General features: G+C 51.1%; 1 protein-coding gene across 1 annotated transcript in view; it reads left to right on the top strand.

The window, feature by feature from the left end:
* The first annotated feature begins 19,460 nt into the window (after positions 1 to 19,460).
* Positions 19,461 to 20,389, top strand: part of LRRK1 (leucine rich repeat kinase 1) — a 121,056-nt gene continuing 120,127 nt past the window's right edge. Inside the window, exon 1 of the mRNA XM_077263353.1 lies at positions 19,461 to 19,599. The gene's annotated coding sequence lies outside the window, so the exon portion shown is untranslated. The remainder of the gene's footprint in view (positions 19,600 to 20,389) is intronic.

The following is a 20,389-nucleotide window of genomic DNA, read 5'->3' as shown; positions in this document are numbered from 1 at the left end:
TAAATGTTATACGTGTTTCATTCAGCGTGTGCAAGGAGCAAAATTAAAAGAGCAACCTTTGACTTGTGCAGCACTACTGCTGCATAAGCTGTGGCTCTTCTACTTTGTAATCCCTGAGGGGGGGTTAAAGGTTACCTTTGAAATTGGTTCAAGTAGGCTTCGGCCTACACTCTGCTCCCCCTGCAGAGCCCGGGCTCCAACACCGCCAGTTGGGGCCCGGTACTGCTAGCTGCACAGAGCCAAACACCAGCCAATGTGTCAGTGGGGTTCAGCACCGCCAGCTGTTCCCCTGCTGTGCAGCCGGCAACGTGTCCTGCAACTGCCACGCAGGCACAACAGACCCAAAGCTGCCGCCAGTGCAGGCTTCGGCCTACACTCTCCTCCTCCTGCTGACCCCGGGCTCTAACACCGCCAGTTGGGGCCCGGTACTGCTAGCTGCACAGAGAAAAACACCAGCCAATGTGTCAGTGGGGTTCAGCACCGCCAGCTGTTCCCCTGCTGTGCAGCCGGCATCGTGTCCTGCAAAAGCCACGCAGACACTTGCTCTTGTACCTTCTGCTCCCCATCCTGGTTCCAGTACCGTCAGCTGGTTCCGGGCAGAGCCTTTGGCTTAGGTGCCTCCCTCTGGGTATCCGAGTTCCACCAACGTCAGGTGGTCCTTGGTAGTGCTTTCAGGCACGGGTACCTCCTGCTTAGTAACCGGGTTCCAGTAACGTCAGCTGGTCCTCGGTAGTTCCATTGGCTCTTGGACCTTCGGCTACCCATCCGGGTTCCAGCACCGTCAGCTGGTTCTCGGCAGTGTCTTTTGCTCTTGTACCTTCTGCTCCCCATCCTGGTTCCAGTACCGTCAGCTGGTTCCGGGCAGAGCCTTTGGCTTAGGTGCCTCCCTCTGGGTATCCGAGTTCCACCAACGTCAGGTGGTCCTTGGTAGTGCTTTCAGGTACGGGTACCTCCTGCTTAGTAACCGGGTTCCAGTAACGTCAGCTGGTCCTCGGTAGTTCCATTGGCTCTTGGACCTTCGGGTAGCCATCCGAGTTCCAGTTCCATCAGCTGGTTCTCGGCATTTTCTCAGCCTTCTTGTACCTTCTGCTACATTTCCAAGTTCAAGAGACTAAACACGATGACCCGGAAGACCACCCCTAAGATGACGACGACACCAGAGACGACAACCACCGTGATGACGACGACCCTGGAGACGATGACCCTGAAGACCACCCCGACGACGACGACCCCGGAGACGACGACCCTGGAGACGACGACGACCTGGAAGACCGAGAAGCAGAAGAACAAGAGGCTGCAGAACAAAGAGCAGAAGAACATTAAGCATAACACTAAATATCAGAGCAAAAAATATTATCTAAATTATAAGCAGAAGAAGACTAAGCAGTGTATGGGGGTGAGTCCGTTCCTCCTCGTGGTGCACCTGGATAAAGCCTGATGCTGCAGGCCAAACTGAACGCGGACAAATGTAACTCTTTTGTGACAGGCAGAACGGAAGGTGTAATCTTCAAACTTTTATAGATAACAACTACGGGAATGCCTGTCACAAATAAGAATATGATGAAGAAGTAGAATATGATGAAGATAATAGTAAAATAAAAAGAATATGAACAATGTAACCAAAAAAATAATGGGTAGAAGATGAAGAAGATGAATAAGGTGAAGAAGTTGATGTCAAAGAAGCTGATGATGAGGATAATGAAGAAGAAAGTGTGGGAGAAGTAAAAAAGAAGGTGAAGGGCGTGGAAGTAGTGAAACATCAATATCTGACAAAATTAAAAAAAAATTAACATAGTCAAAATCTTTCTACCGCCGAACGTCATAAAAAAAAACAAAATCCTGCTATTCTATTACATTGGGCTAAACCTCTGTGCCTTTAATGTCTCCGCCACGTCCCCCAATACATCCTACATTATTCTTAGTTGTTTTCCTTCATGTAGAATGAACCTACAAGTTTATAAAGGGTTTATTTTAATTCCGATATTTTCGTCCCATTGACTTGCATTGGGATCGGGTATCGGTATCGGATTAGATCCGATATTTTGACGGTATCGGCCGATACTTTCCGATACCGATACTTTCCGATATCGGAAAGTATCGCTCAACACTAGTCACCACCAATCTTGAAAAGTTTTCCCCCTCCCACATACTAATATGCCACAAACAGGAAGTTAATATCACCAACCATGGCCACACAAGGCCCATTCATACAAAATAAATAAAGACTCCAGACAATGTTTGGAAGTAAATGGCCGTGTCATTTATTTTTGAGTTACTTGAAAAACCAAACTCCAAACAGTTTAACTTAAACTTAACTCTTTAAGTTAACCACCAGATTTTAACCACCGTAAAATGACCAATCCACCCAGCAAGGGCGATTTCCCCACAAAATAAATGAGCACGACAGGGAATACATAAATTAAGGGAGGGAGGGTGGGATCTTCGGTTTCTTCAGGTAACCGGTGAATGAGGTAAATCCACTCAGACAGGGCTATTTATAGCCCAGCAACAGCCCGGCAACTACAGCCCACCAATAAGAAATGTTAAATAAGGGCGCAAAAACAGCTGGAAAAACCGGTTAAGGGTACGTTCACACAGGACTTTTTTGCTGCTTTTTTTTGCTGCTTTTTTTTATGCTAATTTTCAGCTGCTTTTTACAGTACCAGTAAAGCCTATGAGATTTCAGAAATCTCATGCACACACGTTGGTTTTTTGTTTGATCAGTTTTTTCTGCTTTGCTGCTTTTTTTGGACATAGGGCATGTCACTTCTTTCAGCGTTTTTGCAGCGTTTTTGCAGCGTTTTTTCACCCATTGACTTGAATGGGTGATGAAAAAAACGCTGCAAAAACGCTGAAAAAACGCATGTAGCATTATTTGCTGCTTTTTTTGTGCAGAAAATCATGGCCAGCAGGAAGGGATCTCACAGCCAAGAGCTTAGGGGTGTGGTTAGTGAGGTGTGAAGAGCCATTGTGAGCCATTGTGAGGTGTGAAGAGCCATTGTGAGGTGTCCTGATTGTGATCTATTGTGAGGGAGTTCCTGGTAGTGAGGTGTGAAGAGCCATTGTGAGCCATTGTCAGGTGTGAAGAGCCATTGTGAGGTGTCCTGATTGTGATCTATTGTGAGGGAGTTCCTGGTAGTGAGGTGTGAAGAGCCATTGTGAGCCATTGTGAGGTGTGAAGAGCCATTGTGAGGTGTCCTGATTGTGATCTATTGTGAGGGAGTTCCTGGTAGTAAGGTGTAAAGAGCCATTATGAGGTGTCCTAGCAGCTGAAAATTGGCATAAAAAAAAGCAGCAAAAATCTGCAGCAAAAATCTGCAGCAAAAAAGTCCTGTGTGAACATACCCAAAAAACGCACCAAAAACGCACCAAAAAAACGCACCTAAATTAGCATAAAAAAAAGCAGCAAAAAAAAGCAGCAAAAAAGTCCTGTGTGAACGTACCCTTAAATTGCTCATGGCCCTTTTGCCATAGCTAACCTCAATTTATTAATTTACCTCATAAACCCTGTCATGAGGTGAAAACCACCACTATTCAGTTCCTGTGTGTCCATGAGACCCCCCCTATAATTCTTTATTATGGACGGGGGAGGACTAACATGGCCACACAAGGCCCATTCATACAAAATAAATAAAGACTCCAGACAATGTTTGGAAGTAAATGGCCGTGTCATTTATTTTTGAGTTACTTGAAAAACCAAACTCCAAACAGTTTAACTTAAACTTAACTCTTTAAGTTAACCACCAGATTTTAACCACCGTAAAATGACCAATCCACCCAGCAAGGGCGATTTCCCAAACGCCAGGGCTCAGAGAGACCTGGCCACCCCACCGCGCCACAGCCAATCTTCCACCATTGTCTGGAGATTCAAATTAAATATATCCAGGCCCATATCAGAAAGATGAATTAAATCATTCCTGTAAAGACCGGGTAAAAAACCCTCTAGATCTTCATGCCTATAAGAGAAACCATTAATCATAGGAAAGAACTTAGACATCTCTCTGTTTACTCTCTTCCTTATCTTCTCCAAAAAGGAAAGAGTTCTTCTATTCCAAAGCAATCTAGGAACGATCTCTGAAAAGGCAAAAGACGTGAAAGGAAAACTTTGCTTCAGAAAAATAATATCAGCTCTCAAGGTAGCTAGTAAATCTAGTGTTTTGACTTTTCCGAGATCGTTGCCGGCTAAATGTATGATGACTAAGTTCGGGTGAGGAAGTTTAGCATAACACTTGTTAAATTCCGCCACTAGCCTGTTCCAGGACATGCCGCGAACGCTATGCCAAAAAATTTGCACTGACTCCTGGCTGAATGAAAGATTTTCAGAATAGGAACGATGAAAGGCTCTCTTCTGTGCCCAGAATATAAAGGAATGTCCTAAAATCCAAACCACTCTGGGACCTGAAAGTAAATTCGACAGTTAATGCTCATATAAATCATGACGGACATAAAGCTTAAATCTTCCCGAGTCCCAGCGGCCCAATTTCATTATTTCCGAATCATGAAGGCCAGACCTTGCTGCCTCGGTTGCTGCTCCTATTCTAAAAGAATGAGAGGTAAACCTTAAATGCCCTTTACCTAGCAATTGCAGACACTTTTTGAAAACCGAATTGAATTGAAAGACCGTTGCATGGGAGCCATCCTCATGTACAAATAGCGGACCGGGGACACACGGTCTTCTGCATAACCAATTCTTGGTATTGAGCACTGGACAAAAGTTTTGATCAGGCATGGCGTTGATTTTTAGTCTAATACCTCTGCCTAGCTGATCAGTTTTTGATCGTCTGATGAATAAAAATAAATGGGAATCGCAGATGGACACATCCGATGCCATAAGGCCTGATGGATCCGATTTTTTTAAGGAAACTAGTTCACCCACCCTCAGTGCTCCAAAAAAGGCTAATGAAAACGCGGATAAAAACAAAAGAGTCTCGAAGGAATTGTTACAAACCGACTGCAGAGATAAGCATAAGTCTTTCAAAAGGGGAAGCGACACAGGGCGTCTAGAATCCAGTTTGAAACTGGATCTTTTAAACCCCTTTAAAAATTGTTTAATCGGGAATAAACCCATCAAAGGGGTCTTGCCAAACAACTTTAAAAAGAAAGAAACTCCGGCAAGTGACTTGGCCACTGCCGAATAGGAAAGACCCTTGTGACATAAAAACTCGACAAATCTCAAACCAGCAATCGGGCTAGATAAATTAAAATCAAAATTATTCGCATTACAAAAGGCGATCCACTGTTGCCAAGCGGCTGAGTAGTCAGCCCAAGTTCGTGCAGACAGGGAATTTTCAATACAGTGAGGTATCAGGTCAAAATCATGTCCCAAATTTCCTGAGGGCAGGGCGTCGCGTCCACGTCTGCGTTGGGCACCTGTTGGCGAAACATTTCCCATTGTTGACAACACAGAAGGTCCGTAATCGACGTCAATCTACTAGAGCCGAGTCTGGCTTTTAGCCATATGTTAAAATTCAGGCAAGTCAGAACTACCTTCCTCAAAATCTTCGCCGCCCTAGGATTCTTGGAAGGCAGGGTGTTGATGGAAAAGACAACCCCTTTATTAACCGAAAAAATCATTAACCTGGCATTCTGCATAAGATGACCCCATAGCTGTAGGCCTATGAGAATAGCAAAAATCTCCAAAACCATCGGGTTTAATGCCAACAGTTCGGACCTCCAAGCTTCAGGCCATGGGTGAGAAAACCAGTGTGAAGAAAACAGAACTCCACAGCCGCAATCACCAATGGCTGAAAAAGCAAAATTCAATTCATCAGCAGAGACAAAAGAGGACTGCAAACAGGATTTGCCATTGAAACCCGATAAGAAAGATAACCAGGTTTTCACATCTTCTCTCAAATCCGACGATACCCTAATGTGAGACTCGGGTGAAGAAAAACCGATTGTGGCATCGTAGAGCCGTCTTGAAAAAACCCTACCCATGGGGATGACACGTAAGGCAAAATTTAAAAGACCGAGAAGAGACTGCATCTCCTTCAAGGTCACTTTCTTTTTTGATAAAAATTTTTCCAAAGATTCACGTAATTTAAAAATTTTTTACTCGGGTAATCTACATTCCATTTTGATGGAATCTAAAGTAATGCCCAAAAAAATCGATGACTTCTGTGGGGAAGCAGGTTTTCTCATGCGCTAGCGGTACGCCAAAAGTGTCGCACATCGCAATGAAGCTATTAAGTGATTTGAGACAATCACCCGAAGAGGGGGGGCCGATGAAAAGGAAGTCGTCCAGGTAATGTAACACACCTGCACCCTGAACGCTGTACTCTAAAACCCAGTGTAGAAAGGACGAAAAGGTTTCGAAATAAAAGCAAGATAAAGCAAACCCCATGGGTAAACATTTGTCAAAGTAAAATTGATTCTCAAAATGGAAGCCTAAAGAGTTAAAACCTGATGGATTAACAGGTAGGAGTCTGAATGCCGACTTGATGTCAGATTTCGCCATCAATGCGTTTCTGCCAAAGGTACGGAGGAGATCTACAGCTATATCAAAGGAAGCATAAGTAACTGAACATAGGGACTTGTCAACCTCATCATTGAGGGAGGAGCCAAAGGGATAAGATAAATGGTGAATCATACGGAAGCTACCGGGCTCTTTCTTTGGAACAATACCCAATGGGGAAATACGGAAATTTAAAAAGGGGGGAGAAGAAAAAGGGCCTGCTATCCTGACGGTTTGCAGCTCCTCGTTTATTTTCTTTCTAGCCACTTCCATGTGATAATTTAGTGAAGCCAAATTTTTAACTCGGACGCAACCAGGGCCTTTAAAATGAGGGATTTCAAAACCAACAGAAAAGCCATTAAGTAAGAGCTTACTGCTCTCTTGCTTTGGATATATGCTTAGCCACCAAAGCATCTCTGTTATTCTCACTGGGGTCCGAGCCCTTTGAAGCAAGCTCTCTGGTTGTTGGCTGAGAGGCTTGCTTACGGAAGCATTTTGACATTGGGTGAAGGTTACCGCAGCAGGAGCATTCGTGGCGAAATCTGCATGAGTTACCCCATTTGCATACCGACTCATTGAATGCAAAGCATAATCCCTTTTTTGTCTGAATTGGAGCTGGTTGTCTACTCGTGTAATGCCTCTGCGGCAACATGAGGTTGATCCATAGCCCCACATCCTTAGCCCCCCAATGAACGTCAGGGTGGACCGCCAATTTCTGTCTAAAGGCCTCATCATAATGAAGCCAGGCTAGGCCACCAAAGTTATGGTAGGCCTCCAAGATGATATCAATGTGTTGAAATAATTTACTGCATAAATTAGGGGACTTCTCACCCAAGACTGCAGAGTAAATCGAAAAAGCCTGCAACCAATTGTTAAATGTTTTAAGAGAACCTCTTCTAGAATCATCCACATCAGATTTGTCATCTTTCTTTTCTGGTTTACTCATGTAGTCCTTACGGGGGAGAAGTGAAAATAAATCAATATAATTGTTATTCCAAATGTGCTCCTTAATGACTGAGCTCAAGTGGAAGCCCAGGGGCGACAGATCGCAAGTTAAAGCTTCCTTAAAGGGGTTTTGAGGGGGCTCGCATACTGCTAAAGGACTAATACAGGGGGATGGAGTAGGGGTAACTAATTCCCCTAAAGATTCAGATAAAACACTTCTAATAATATCTTTTAGTTGGTGATGAGGCACTGACAGGGGCACATTAAAAATCTCACCCCTTCCTGAAGAGTGTCCTCCGGAGGTCCGGTCATCTGGGCAGCCAGTACTCAAGCCCTGAGGGGAGGGCGAGTACAGCTGTGGGATATTCTGCGGCGGAGAGCTTGGCCCGACGTCCGAATCTTCATCCTGAGGGACAGCTGCTGATGATCGCTTCTGGCCGCTGGGAACCAGGGGTGAGGCGGCAACTTCGGCCTGACAGGTCGCTGCCGCCGCCGCAGCGCTTTTACGGCCGCAAGCGGCAGGCAACCTGTACTCAGGCTCCGATGGCGCCACCTGGTGGCCGCGCCGAGGACCTCGCGCCGGGCTGCCGTACTGCATGGGAGAAGGGCGGCGAGACCTCTTGCGCACATCCGGTGCGCGGCTGCAGGATCTCGCCGGCTGAGATGGCGGCGAGTACGCCCTCCGTGGTGTCTTCTTCCTACCCCAGCTGGAAAGGTTCACTGCTGCGTCAGCCTCCTGACTCGCCGACCGGACCGCAGGCCCCGGCGCCTGACTAGAGGAGGCAGCGACCGAAGCTGCAGGTATGGGATTAATAGTGAGGCAATGCTTAAGCCATTCTGCCCCATCTTCACGGCCTGCCCTGGCCAGAATCTGCTGTAACAGGCTCTCCATTCTTGTCAGGGGATCTTCGGTTTCTTCAGGTAACCGGTGAATGAGGTAAATCCACTCAGACAGGGCTATTTCTAGCCCAGCAACAGCCCGGCAACTACAGCCCACCAATAAGAAATGTTAAATAAGGGCGCAAAAACAGCTGGAAAAACCGGTTAAAATTGCTCATGGCCCTTTTGCCATAGCTAACCTCAATTTATTAATTTACCTCATAAACCCTGTCATGAGGTGAAAACCACCACTATTCAGTTCCTGTGTGTCCATGAGACCCCCCCTATAATTCTTTATTATGGACGGGGGAGGACTAACATTCCAATTTTATTTAGGTGTATCCCTAAAATATATATATAAAAACAAGTGTATGTGTGTGTGTGTGTGTGTGTGTGTGTGTGTGTATCGATGATGATGTCATAATGGTTGCCATAGCAATGATGATATCATAAAGGTTGCCATGGAGAAGATGATGTCATAATAGGTTGCAATGGTGACAGTTATGTCATAATGGTTGCCATGGCAACAATGATGTCATAATAGGTTGTAATGGTGATGGTTATTTCATAGTGGTTGCCAATGGTGACGATGATGTCATAATAGGTTGCCATGGCGACGATGTCAGAATGGTTGCCATGGAAAAGATGATGTCATAATGGGAATATCGGCACAGAACTATGGGATGGAGGATTTGTGATGGGTATTTGGGCACGGGACTATGGGATGGAGGATATGTATGACTAGATGGAGGCCCGATTCTAACGCTTCGGGTATTCTAGAATATGTATGTATGTACGTCGCGCTTAGCACAGCCACATAGTATATAGCACAGCCACGTAGTATATAGCACAGCCATGCAGTATATAACACAGCCATGTAGTATGTAACACAGACAGCCATGGAATATATAGCACAGGCACGTAGTATATAGCACAGCCACGTAGTATGTAGGACAGCCATGTAGTATATAGCAGCCATAGTATATAGCACAGCTACGTAGTATATAGCAGCCATGTAGTATATAGCAGCCACGTAGTATATAACACAGCCCACGCAGTATATAATACAGCCCACGCAGTATATAGCACAGCCCGTGCAGTATATAACACAGGCCACGTAGTATATAACACAGCCCACGCAGTATATAACACTGCCCACGTAGTATATAGCAGCCAGGCAGTATATAACACTGCCCACGTAGTATATAGTAGCCAGGCAGTATATAACACAGCCCACGTAATATATAGCACAGCCCACGTAGTATATAACACAGCCCACGCAGTATATAACACAGCCCACGCAGTATATAACACAGCCCATGTAGTATATAGCAGTGTGGGCACCATATCCCTGTTAAAAAAAAAAAAAAAAAAAAAATAGTTATATGCTCACCCTCCGGCGTCCAATTAAGCTGTCCCGACTCGCGCAAGGCTACGCCGCCAGCTTCCATTCCCAGTGATGCATTGCGAAATTACCCAGATGACTTAGCAGTCTCTCGAGACCGCTAAGTTATCTGGTTAATTTCGCAATGCATCACTGAGAACGGAAGCTGGCGGCAGCATTGCGCGCATCGGTGGACGTCGGAAGGTGAGAATAGCACAATTTTTTATTTTTTTAATTATTTTTAACATTATATCTTTTTACTACTGATGCTGCATAGGCAGCATCAATAGTAAAAAGTTGGTCCAGGAAGGGGCGACACACTGTCACTGACTGGAGGGGAGTAGGGAGGGGGCACAGACTTGAGAGTAGGGAGGGGCCAATTCGCGGCCGGACTAAGCCTGTCGCTGATTGGTCGCGGCCTGCTGGCTGTGACCAATCAGCAACGAGGGATTTCCGTTACAGTCAAACAGACGGAAGTACCCCTTAGACGATTATATAGATAGATGGGAATATGGGCACGGGACTATGGGATGGAGGATGTGTATGATTGGTATAAGGGCATGGGACTATGGGATGGAGGATTTGTATGATGGGTATATTGGCACGGGACTATGGAATGGAGGTTATGTATGATTGGTACATGGGCACGGGACTATGGGATGGAGGATAATCATTATAATTTGTTGTAACTAAACACAGTTGCTGTGCCCGGGCAACGCCGGGCTCTTCAGCTAGTGTATATATCTATAATATAACGCTGGGAGCGTCACTCTGTCCGAAGCCTCTATAGACTGCGCAAGCGCACGCGCCGGCGCAGTCTAGACCCCACAGAGCGACGCTCCCAGGAGATCGCGGTATGCGTAAACACTGAACGCACACCGCGATCTCCAACGGAGAAGCAGGGACCACCAGGAGGGTAAGTATGATATATTTACCTGTCCCGTTCCTCCGTTGCGCGCTGCTCCTCCGTCCTCCGGTCCACATCCTCTGCCTGTGACGTTCACAGTTCAGAGGGCGCGATGACGCGCTTAATGCCGCGCCGCCCTCTGACTGAACAGTCACAGCCAGAGGACCCGGAAAGACAGACCGGAGCGCAGCGCTGGATCAGGCCCAGGTAACTATAGCAAGTGCCGGGGGCCTGAGCTAGCGGCGACTCCGGCACCTGACCCCCACAGTGCGCCGGTGTCCCCGCCTGCTCAGGCCCCCAGCACCGCCGCGCACAGCCACCGCAGCCAGCACAGCCTGAGCCACGGCAGCCAGCACAGCCTGAGCCACGGCAGCCAGCACAGCCTGAGCCACGGCAGCCAGCACAGCCTGAGCCACGGCAGCCAGCACAGCCTGAGCCACGGCAGCCAGCACAGCCTGAGCCACGGCAGCCAGCACAGCCTGAGCCACGGCAGCCAGCACAGCCTGAGCCACGGCAGCCAGCACAGCCTGAGCCACGGCAGCCAGCACAGCCTGAGCCACGGCAGCCAGCACAGCCTGAGCCACCGCACCCAGGACAGCCTGAGCCACCGCACCCAGGACAGCCTGAGCCACCGCACCCAGGACAGCCTGAGCCACCGCACCCAGGACAGCCTGAGCCACCGCACCCAGCACAGCCACGCACAGCCGCCTGCACTCAGCACAGCCACGCACAGCCGCCCGCACCCAGCACAGCCACGCACAGCCGCCTGCACTCAGCACAGCCACGCACAGCCGCCCGCACCCAGCACAGCCACGCACAGCCGCCTGCACTCAGCACCGCCACGCACAGCTGCACGCACAGCACAGCCACATACATACCCGCACTCAGCACAGCCGCCTGCACTTAGCACAGCCGCCCGCACTGATGGGGGCGCAGGATGGAGCAGCACATGATAGGGTGGAGCAGCACATGACAGGATGGGGGGCGCAGGATGGAGCAGCACATGACAGGGTGGAGCAGCACATGACAGGATGGGGGCGCAGGATGGAGCAGCACAGCCACCGCACCAAGCACAGCCACCGCACCCAGCACAGCCACCGCACCCAGCACAGCCACCGCACCCAGCACAGCCGCCCGCACCCAGCACAGCCTGAGCCACCGCACCCAGCACAGCCACGCACAGCCGCCGCACCCAGCACAGCCACCGCACCCAGCACAGCCACGCACACCCACGCACAGCCGCCCGCACCCAGCACAGCCGCCTGCACTCAGCACAGCCACGCACAGCCGCCCGCACTCAGCACCGCCATGCACAGCCGCCCGCACTCAGCACCGCCACGCACAGCCGCCCACGCACAGCACAGCCACATACAGCCGCCGCACCCAGCATAGCCACGCACCGCCACGCACAGCCGCCGCACCCAGCACGGCCACGCACAGCCGCCCACACCCAGCACAGCCACGCACAGCCGCCCGCACCCAGCACAGCCGCCTGCACTCAGCACAGCCATGCGCAGCCGCCCACAGCCACGCACAGCCGCCTGCACTCAGCACCGCCACGCACAGCTGCCCACACTCAGCACCGCCACGCACAGCCGCCCACGCACAGCACAGCCACATACATCCGCCCGCACTCAGCACAGCCGCCCGCACTTAGCACAGCCGCCCGCACTGATGGGGGCGCAGGATGGAGCAGCACATGATAGGGTGGAGCAGCACATGACAGGATGGGGGCGCAGGATGGAGCAGCACAACCACCACACCCAGCACAGCCGCCCGCACCCAGCACAGCCTGAGCCACCGCACCCAGCAGAGCCACCGCACCCAGCACAGCCACCGCGCCCAGCACAGCCACACACAGCCGCCGCACCCAGCACAGCCACCGCACCCAGCACAGCCACGCACACCCACCCACAGCCGCCTGCACTCAGCACCGCCACGCACAGCCGCCCACACCCAGCACAGCCGCCCAAAGCCACGCACAGCCGCCTGCACTTAGCACCGCCATGCACAGCCGCCCGCACTCAGCACCGCCACGCACAGCACAGCCATATACAGCCGCCGCACCCAGCATAGCCACGCACAGCCACCGCACCCAGCACCGCCACGCACAGCTGCCGCACCCAGCACAGCCGCCGCACCCAGCACAGCCACGCACAGCCGCCTGCACTCAGCACCGCCACGCACAGCTGCCCACACTCAGCACCGCCACGCACAGCCGCCCACGCACAGCACAGCCACATACATCCGCCCGCACTCAGCACAGCCGCCCGCACTTAGCACAGCCGCCCACACTAATGGGGGCGCAGGATGGAGCAGCACATGATAGGGTGGAGCAGCACATGACAGGATGGGGGCGCAGGATGGAGCAGCACAGCCACCGCACCCAGCACAGCCACCGCACCCAGCACAGCCACGCACAGCCGCCTGCACTTAGCACCGCCATGCACAGCCGCCCGCACTCAGCACCGCCACGCACAGCACAGCCATATACAGCCGCCGCACCCAGCATAGCCACGCACAGCCACCGCACCCAGCACCGCCACGCACAGCTGCCGCACCCAGCACAGCCGCCGCACCCAGCACAGCCACGCACAGCCGCCTGCACTCAGCACCGCCATGCACAGCCGCCCGCACTCAGCACATCCACGCACAGCTGCCCGCACCCAGCACAGCCGCCTGCACTCAGCACAGCCACGCACAGCCGTCCACACCCAGCACAGCCGCCCACAGCAACGCACAGCCGCCTGCACTCAGCACCGCCACGCACAGCTGCCCACACTCAGCACCGCCACGCACAGCCGCCCACGCACAGCACAGCCACATACATCCGCCCGCACTCAGCACAGCCGCCCGCACTTAGCACAGCCGCCCACACTAATGGGGGCGCAGGATGGAGCAGCACATGATAGGGTGGAGCAGCACATGACAGGATGGGGGCGCAGGATGGAGCAGCACAGCCACCGCACCCAGCACAGCCACCGCACCCAGCACAGCCACGCACAGCCGCCGCACCCAGCACAGCCACCGCACCTAGCACAGCCACGCAGAGCCGCCGCACCCAGCACAGCCACGCACAGCCGCCCGCAGCCACGCACAGCCGCCTGCACTCAGTACCGCCACGCACAGCCACCCGCACCCAGCACAGCCGCCCGAACCCAGCACAGCCACGCCCAGCCGCCCAAACCCAGCACAGCCACGCCCAGCCGCCCAAACCCAGCACAGCCACGCGCAGCCGCCCACGCACAGCACAGCCACATACAGCCGCCCGCACTCAGCACAGCCGCCCGCACTCAGCACAGCCGCCCGCACTGATGGGGGCGCAGGATGGAGCAGCACATGATAGGATGGGGGCGCAGGATGGAGCAGCACATGACAGGATGGGAGAGCAAGATGGGAGCAGCACATACCAGGATGGAGACCATATACCAATATAAATGCTCGCCACCCGGGCGTAGAACGGGTTCAATAGCTAGTATATATATAGTAGGGGAAGCAAGTATTTCATCCCTTGCTGATTTTGTAAGCTTTTGCTCACTAACAAAAGCATGAATATTTAGAATTGAGAGTCCTCAGTGGTTGATACCTTTTAATGGCTAACTGAAAAGATGGTAACAAATTGCAAGCTTTCGACTTCTATCTTCTCCATTCTTTTGCAGAATATCTCCACATGACGCCCTTAAAGATACAAGTGTCATTATAATGCTCCTGAATAAAAAATTGCCCCTAACTATATTGTTTGCACAAAATATGACCCCCACACTGTCCCTCTTATGGTACATGCTCTTCACACTGACCTCTCCTTTCCATACCGGCCCCCTCTTCACGTTGTCCCCTCACAATGCCCCCCTATAGGGCCCAGTATTTATACTGTACTCTCTCATCACACTCCCCCTCCTTGGTATACTGTCCCCTCCTGGCTGTGCCCTTACACTGTCCCTCCTTGCTACGCCCTCACTACTCAGTTTCTATTCTGTGCCCACTCACTTTTCTCCCCCCATACTGTCTCCTCACACTATTCTCCTCCCTCCTCATACTGTCTCCTCTCACATCCCCCTGTTCACCATACTGTCTCCTCACATATTTACCTCCTCACTTTTTTCTATACTGCCTGCTCACCTGACTCCCCATACTGTGTCTGCACACATCCCATCACCCTTACTCCCTGTACACTGTCCACATACATTTTTCACATCACTACTCATACTGTGTCCACATTCATTCCCGTCGCTCCCCATGTCTGCACCCATCCCCCATACTGTTTCCTCATACATGCCCCTCATTCCCCCAGTACTGTTTCCTCATACATGCCCCCCATTCCCCAGTACTGTTTCCTCATACATGCCCCCCATTCCCCAGTACTGTTTCCTCATACATGCCCCCCATTCCCCAGTACTGTTTCCTCATACATGCCCCCCATTCCCCAGTACTGTTTCCTCATACATGCCCCCATTCCCCAGTACTGTTTCCTCATACATGCCCCCCATTCCCCAGTACTGTTTCCTCATACATGCCCCCCATTCCCCAGTACTATTTCCTCATACATGCCCCCCATTCCCCAGTACTGTTTCATCATACATGCCCCCCGTTCCCCTGTACTGTTTCCCCATCTCCCCCTTTGCTATTCATTTTGTGTCCTCAAATCTCACCCCATCCCCACTCAAATTCTCCACACATAATAAATCCCCCATCCCCGTGCACTTAATCTTCGGTGTCTTCAGCTCCACTGGGTAAGCTTATTGACTCGAGTATAAGCCAGGTATGCATTGTCCCCTCATTCCTATCCTGGTATGTGTGGTTCCACCCATCCTGTTCTGCTCTGTGTGGCTCCCCCTGTTGTATGCATGGCTCCATTGTCCCATCCTTGTATGCATGGCTCCCCGCCTCCCATCCTGTATGCATGGCTCTGCTCCCCCCTCCTCCCTTCCTTGTATGCATGGCTCCCCCCTCCCATCTTTGTATGCGTGGCTCTGCTCCGCCTCCTCCCATCCTTGTATGCATGGCACTCCCCTCCCATCTTTGTATGCGTGGCTCTGCTTCCCCCTCCTCCCTTCTTTGTATGCATGGCTCTGCTCCCCCCTCCTTCCTTCCTTGTATGCATGGCTCCCCCCTCCCATCTTTGTATGCGTGGCTCTGCTCTCCTCCTCCCATCTTTGTATGCATGGCTCTGCTCCCCCCTCCTCCCATCTTTGCATGCATGGCTCCGCTCCCCTCCTCCCATCTTTGTATGTGTGGCTCTGCTCCCCCTCCGCTCATCTTTGTATGCGTGGCTCTGCTCCCCCTCCTCCCATGTTTGCATGTGTGGCTCCGTTCCCCTCCTCCCATCTTTGTATGCATGGCTCTGCTCCCCCCTCTTTCCATCTTTGTATGCGTGGCTATGCTCCCCCTCCTCCCATCCTTGTATGCGTGGCTCCCTTCCCCCCCTCCTTGTATGCGTGGCTCTGTTCCCCTCCCTCCTTTCCTCCTTGTATGCGTGGCTCCGTTACCCCCCTCCTCCCATCCTTGTATGCGTGGCTCTGCTCCCCCCTCCTCCCATCCTTGTATGCGTGGCTCCGTTCCCCCCCTCCTCCCATCCTTGTATGCGTGGCTCCGTTCCCCCCCTCCTCCCATCCTTGTATGCGTGGCTCCGTCCCCCCCCTCCCATTCTTGTACGCGTGGCTCTGTTCCTCCCCTCCTCCCATCCTTGTATGCGTGGCTCCGTTCCTCCCCTCCTCCCATCCTTGTACGCGTGATACTCACCCTCCTCACAGCGCGCTGAACGGACTCTTCCTCCTGCACCTCTGTCCCGACTGCCGGTGCCGAAGCTTCTTCCTGTGTGAGAGGTCACATGGTACTGGCTTTACCACTCTGGCGGATAAAATTGCACGGGAGCCCACGCCAATTTTTTCCGCGATTTAACCCTTTATTTTACAAGCTACAGCGCCCAAATTTTGCACATACACACTACTAACTTTAGTGGTGTGGAATATGCAAAAAAAAAAAGGGATATGAGATGGTTTACTGTATGTAAACCATGTCTCATGTCCTGTCGGGTTTGGGAAGGAGAAATGAAAAGCCGGTAATTGAATTACCGGCTTTTCACTAACACCGCTGCGTATTTCTCACAAGTCACACTGCTGGTCCGTGTGGAATCTGTATTTTTCTCGTCCCCATAGACTTTCATTGGTGATTTTTTTGCGCAATACGGTTACAAACGCAGCATGCTGCGATTTTCTACGGCCGTACAATACTGTATATTATGGATGCGTAGTATACGGCAGATAGGAGCTGGGCCATAGAGAATCATTGGGCCGTGTGTAATGCGTATTTTACGGACGTAGTTTATGCGCTCATACGTCCATAAAACTCGCTAGTGTGAGGCCGGCCTCATATTCACCACCTAATCCACTGCAGCCCATGTCCTCTATAAAAGAATTAAAGTAATAAACAGCCATATCCCTCCCCCTGTCCGATGAGAAGATAATCCTCCAATGCCCATGTTCCTTGTAAAAGAGTAAAACCCCCCCCCAAAAAAACAACAATATCTCTCACCTCTTCCGCGGGAAAAAAAATCCATTTGTTCCTTGATGAGTCTAGCTCTGCTACATCTAGTTACCCGTCTAAACGCTGGCATAATGCAAGTGTTTAGCCTGGCAGCCAGCAGAGACTGCGCTGCACATCACAGCAGCATCAGAACCTCGCAGTATCATGAGAAAGGTGAGCGGAGTTCATTGGCTGGGAACTCCGCTCACCTCAATGACGTCACCGCTAGCATGAGAACTTTCTTGTGCCCATTCACTTGCATTGGTGAGTATCGTCCGATATACGATGACAATCACAGCAGGCTGCGATTTTTTTTCTTAGTCTGATCTGAGCGGAAGAAAAATGATGAGTAGGGAATCACTGAATAAGACCCGATTTTTAATCGGAATGCACTCGTCCATTTTTCTTGCAAATAAGTATGAGCCCTATACTGATTGTGGGAACATACCCTTGGAAAATACAAACTGTATGCATAAGATTTCTAAAATCTCATCGCTTTCCATTTTGCATAAAAAGCATTACAGTAACAGATTTCTAAAATCTTAGTCACACTTTTTTTTTTCCTCTGGTGCAGTCATTTTTTAGCACTTTTACCACATTGATATCGAAACGAATAGGCAGCAAAAACTGCCTGAAACATGAATGATGTCAGCTGCAGCTTTCTGGCTATACACTCACCGGCCACTTTATTAGGTACACCATGCTAGTAACGGGTTGGACCCCTTTTGCCTTCAGAACTGCCTCAATTCTTCGTGGCATAGATTCAACAAGGTGCTGGAAGCATTCCTCAGAGATTTTGGTCCATATTGACATGATGGCATCACACAGTTGCCGCAGATTTGTCGGCTGCACATCCCAAAGATGCTCCATACAAGGCAGGATGGATCCATGCTTTCATGTTGTTTACGCCAAATTCTGACCCTACCATCCGAATGTCGCAGCAGAAATCGAGACTCATCAGACCAAGCAACGTTTTTCCAATCTTCTACTGTCCAATTTCGATGAGCTTGTGCAAATTGTAGCCTCAGTTTCCTGTTCTTAGCTGAAAGGAGTGGTACCCGGTGTGGTCTTCTGCTGCTGTAGCCCATCTGCCTCAAAGTTCGACGCACTGTGCGTTCAGAGATGCTCTTAGGCCTACCTTGGTTGTAACGGGTGGCGATTTGAGTCACTGTTGCCTTTCTATCAGCTCGAACCAGTCTGCCCATTCTCCTCTGACCTCTGGCATCAACAAGGCATTTCCGCCCACAGAACTGCCGCTCACTGGATTTTTTTTCTTTTTCGGGCCATTCTCTGTAAACCCTAGAGATGGTTGTGCGTGAAAATCCCAGTAGATCAGCAGTTTCTGAAATACTCAGACCAGCCCTTCTGGCACCAACAACCATGCCACGTTCAAAGGCACTCAAATCACCTTTCTTCCCCATACTGATGCTCGGTTTGAACTGCAGGAGATTGTCTTGACCATGTCTACATGCCTAAATGCACTGAGTTGCCGCCATGTGATTGGCTGATTAGAAATTAAGTGTTAACAAGAAGTTGGACAGGTGTACCTAATAAAGTGGCCAGTGAGTGTAGTTTAGCTTATGGTTTTCATGCAGAAAAAAAGCTTCATATGAACATAGAAGTTGTCTGCGTCATTCATGCAGAAAAAATGCATCTTATCCTAAATGAATATTAAGCTAAGTGACTATTGGCCGCACACATTATAGTGCAGAAAATTCTGCACCACATTTCCTACGTGTGCACATGAACACTGCACCATTAGGGTATGTGCACACGATGCAGATTTAGTGCAGAATTGGTGCAGAACTGCAGCAGATTTTTCTGTTGCAGAAACGCTGCAGAACTGCACTGTGATTTACAGTACAATGTAAATCAATGGGAAAAAAAAAAGCTGTGCACATGGTGCAGAAAAATCTGCGCAGAAACGCTGCAGATTTCAAAGAAGTGCACGTCGCTTCTTTTGTGCAGTTCTGCAGCGTTTCTGCTGCAGATTTTTCTGCACCATGTGCATAGCTTTTTTTTTTCCCCATTGATTTACATTGTACTGCACAGAAACTGCACAGAAACTGCATAGAAACTGCATAGAAACTGCGCAGAAACTGCATAGAATCTGCATAGAATCTGCATAGAAACTGCATAGAAACTGCACAGAAACTGCATAGAATCTGCGCAGAAACTGCATCAAATCTGCAGATGCAGATTTAAATCCTCCGAGCTACTCTGTATGTCTGCTCTGATCGTCATGTGTCGCCTGCTGTCCTGGTACATGACACAGCTGTCACGAGTGTCGCGATTTCCATGATGTGTAGCCCCGGCGGCCGGCAGGGAGCGACTCTCCGGCTCCCGCCTCCTCATCTCTAGGAAATCGCGACACTCGCTCCTCCCAGAAGGATTAAGGAAGTAAGAAGAAGCTGTGCCCAGCGATAATGGGGCCACATAGCCGCTCATAGTGAGTGCCCGACCGGCTGCAGGGGAGGACGAGAGGCCGGAGCGGTGCAGCAATGGCAGGTCAGTGCCCGGGAGACACAGTGCACGGGTCACAGACAGGTCACAGCCTCTTCTGGGGTCACACGGGGTGAGACCCTCCGGCAGATGCAGGGCGCATGGACTGTGCCGGACTATGGCTCCGGGAACTTCCGAGAACACAGTGGCTCATAAAGAAGACTGTGCCCCCTCTCTCCCATTTTTTATGTTGGCACACTCCCTCTCCCTTTTACCCCCCCATCCTTTATTCTAGCACACTGACCCCCTCCCCTCCTTTATGGCAGTGCACAGCCCCCACTCACCTCTGCATGCCAGTGCACTGCCCCCCCACTCTCGCCTCTACGTCAGTGCACTGCCCCTCCACTCTCACCTCTGCATGCCAGTGCACTGCCCCCCACTCTCACCTCCGCATGCCAATGCTCTGCCCCCCACTCTCACCTCCGCATGCCAGTGCACTGCCCCCCCACTCTCACCTCTGCATGCCAGTGCACTGCCCCCCACTCTCACCTCCGCATGCCAATGCACTGCCCCCCCACTCTCACCTCTGCATTCCAGTGCACTGCCCCTCCACTCTCACCTCCGCATGCGAGTGCACTGCCCCCCCACTCTCACCTCTGCATTCCAGTGCACTGCCCCTCCACTCTCACCTCCGCATGCGAGTGCTCTGCCCCTCCACTCTCACCTCTGCATGCCAGTGCTCTGCCCCTCCACTCTCACCTCTGCATGCCAGTGCACTGCCCCCCACTCTCACCTCCGCATGCCAGTGCACTGCCCCCCCACTCTCACCTCTGCATGCCAGTGCACTGCCCCCCCA

Source organism: Ranitomeya variabilis, chromosome 5, assembly GCF_051348905.1.
Source record: "Ranitomeya variabilis isolate aRanVar5 chromosome 5, aRanVar5.hap1, whole genome shotgun sequence".
Classification (NCBI taxonomy): Eukaryota; Metazoa; Chordata; class Amphibia; order Anura; family Dendrobatidae; genus Ranitomeya; species Ranitomeya variabilis.
Note: the sequence above shows the minus strand (reverse complement) of the source record. Positions and strands in the feature narration are given on the sequence as shown.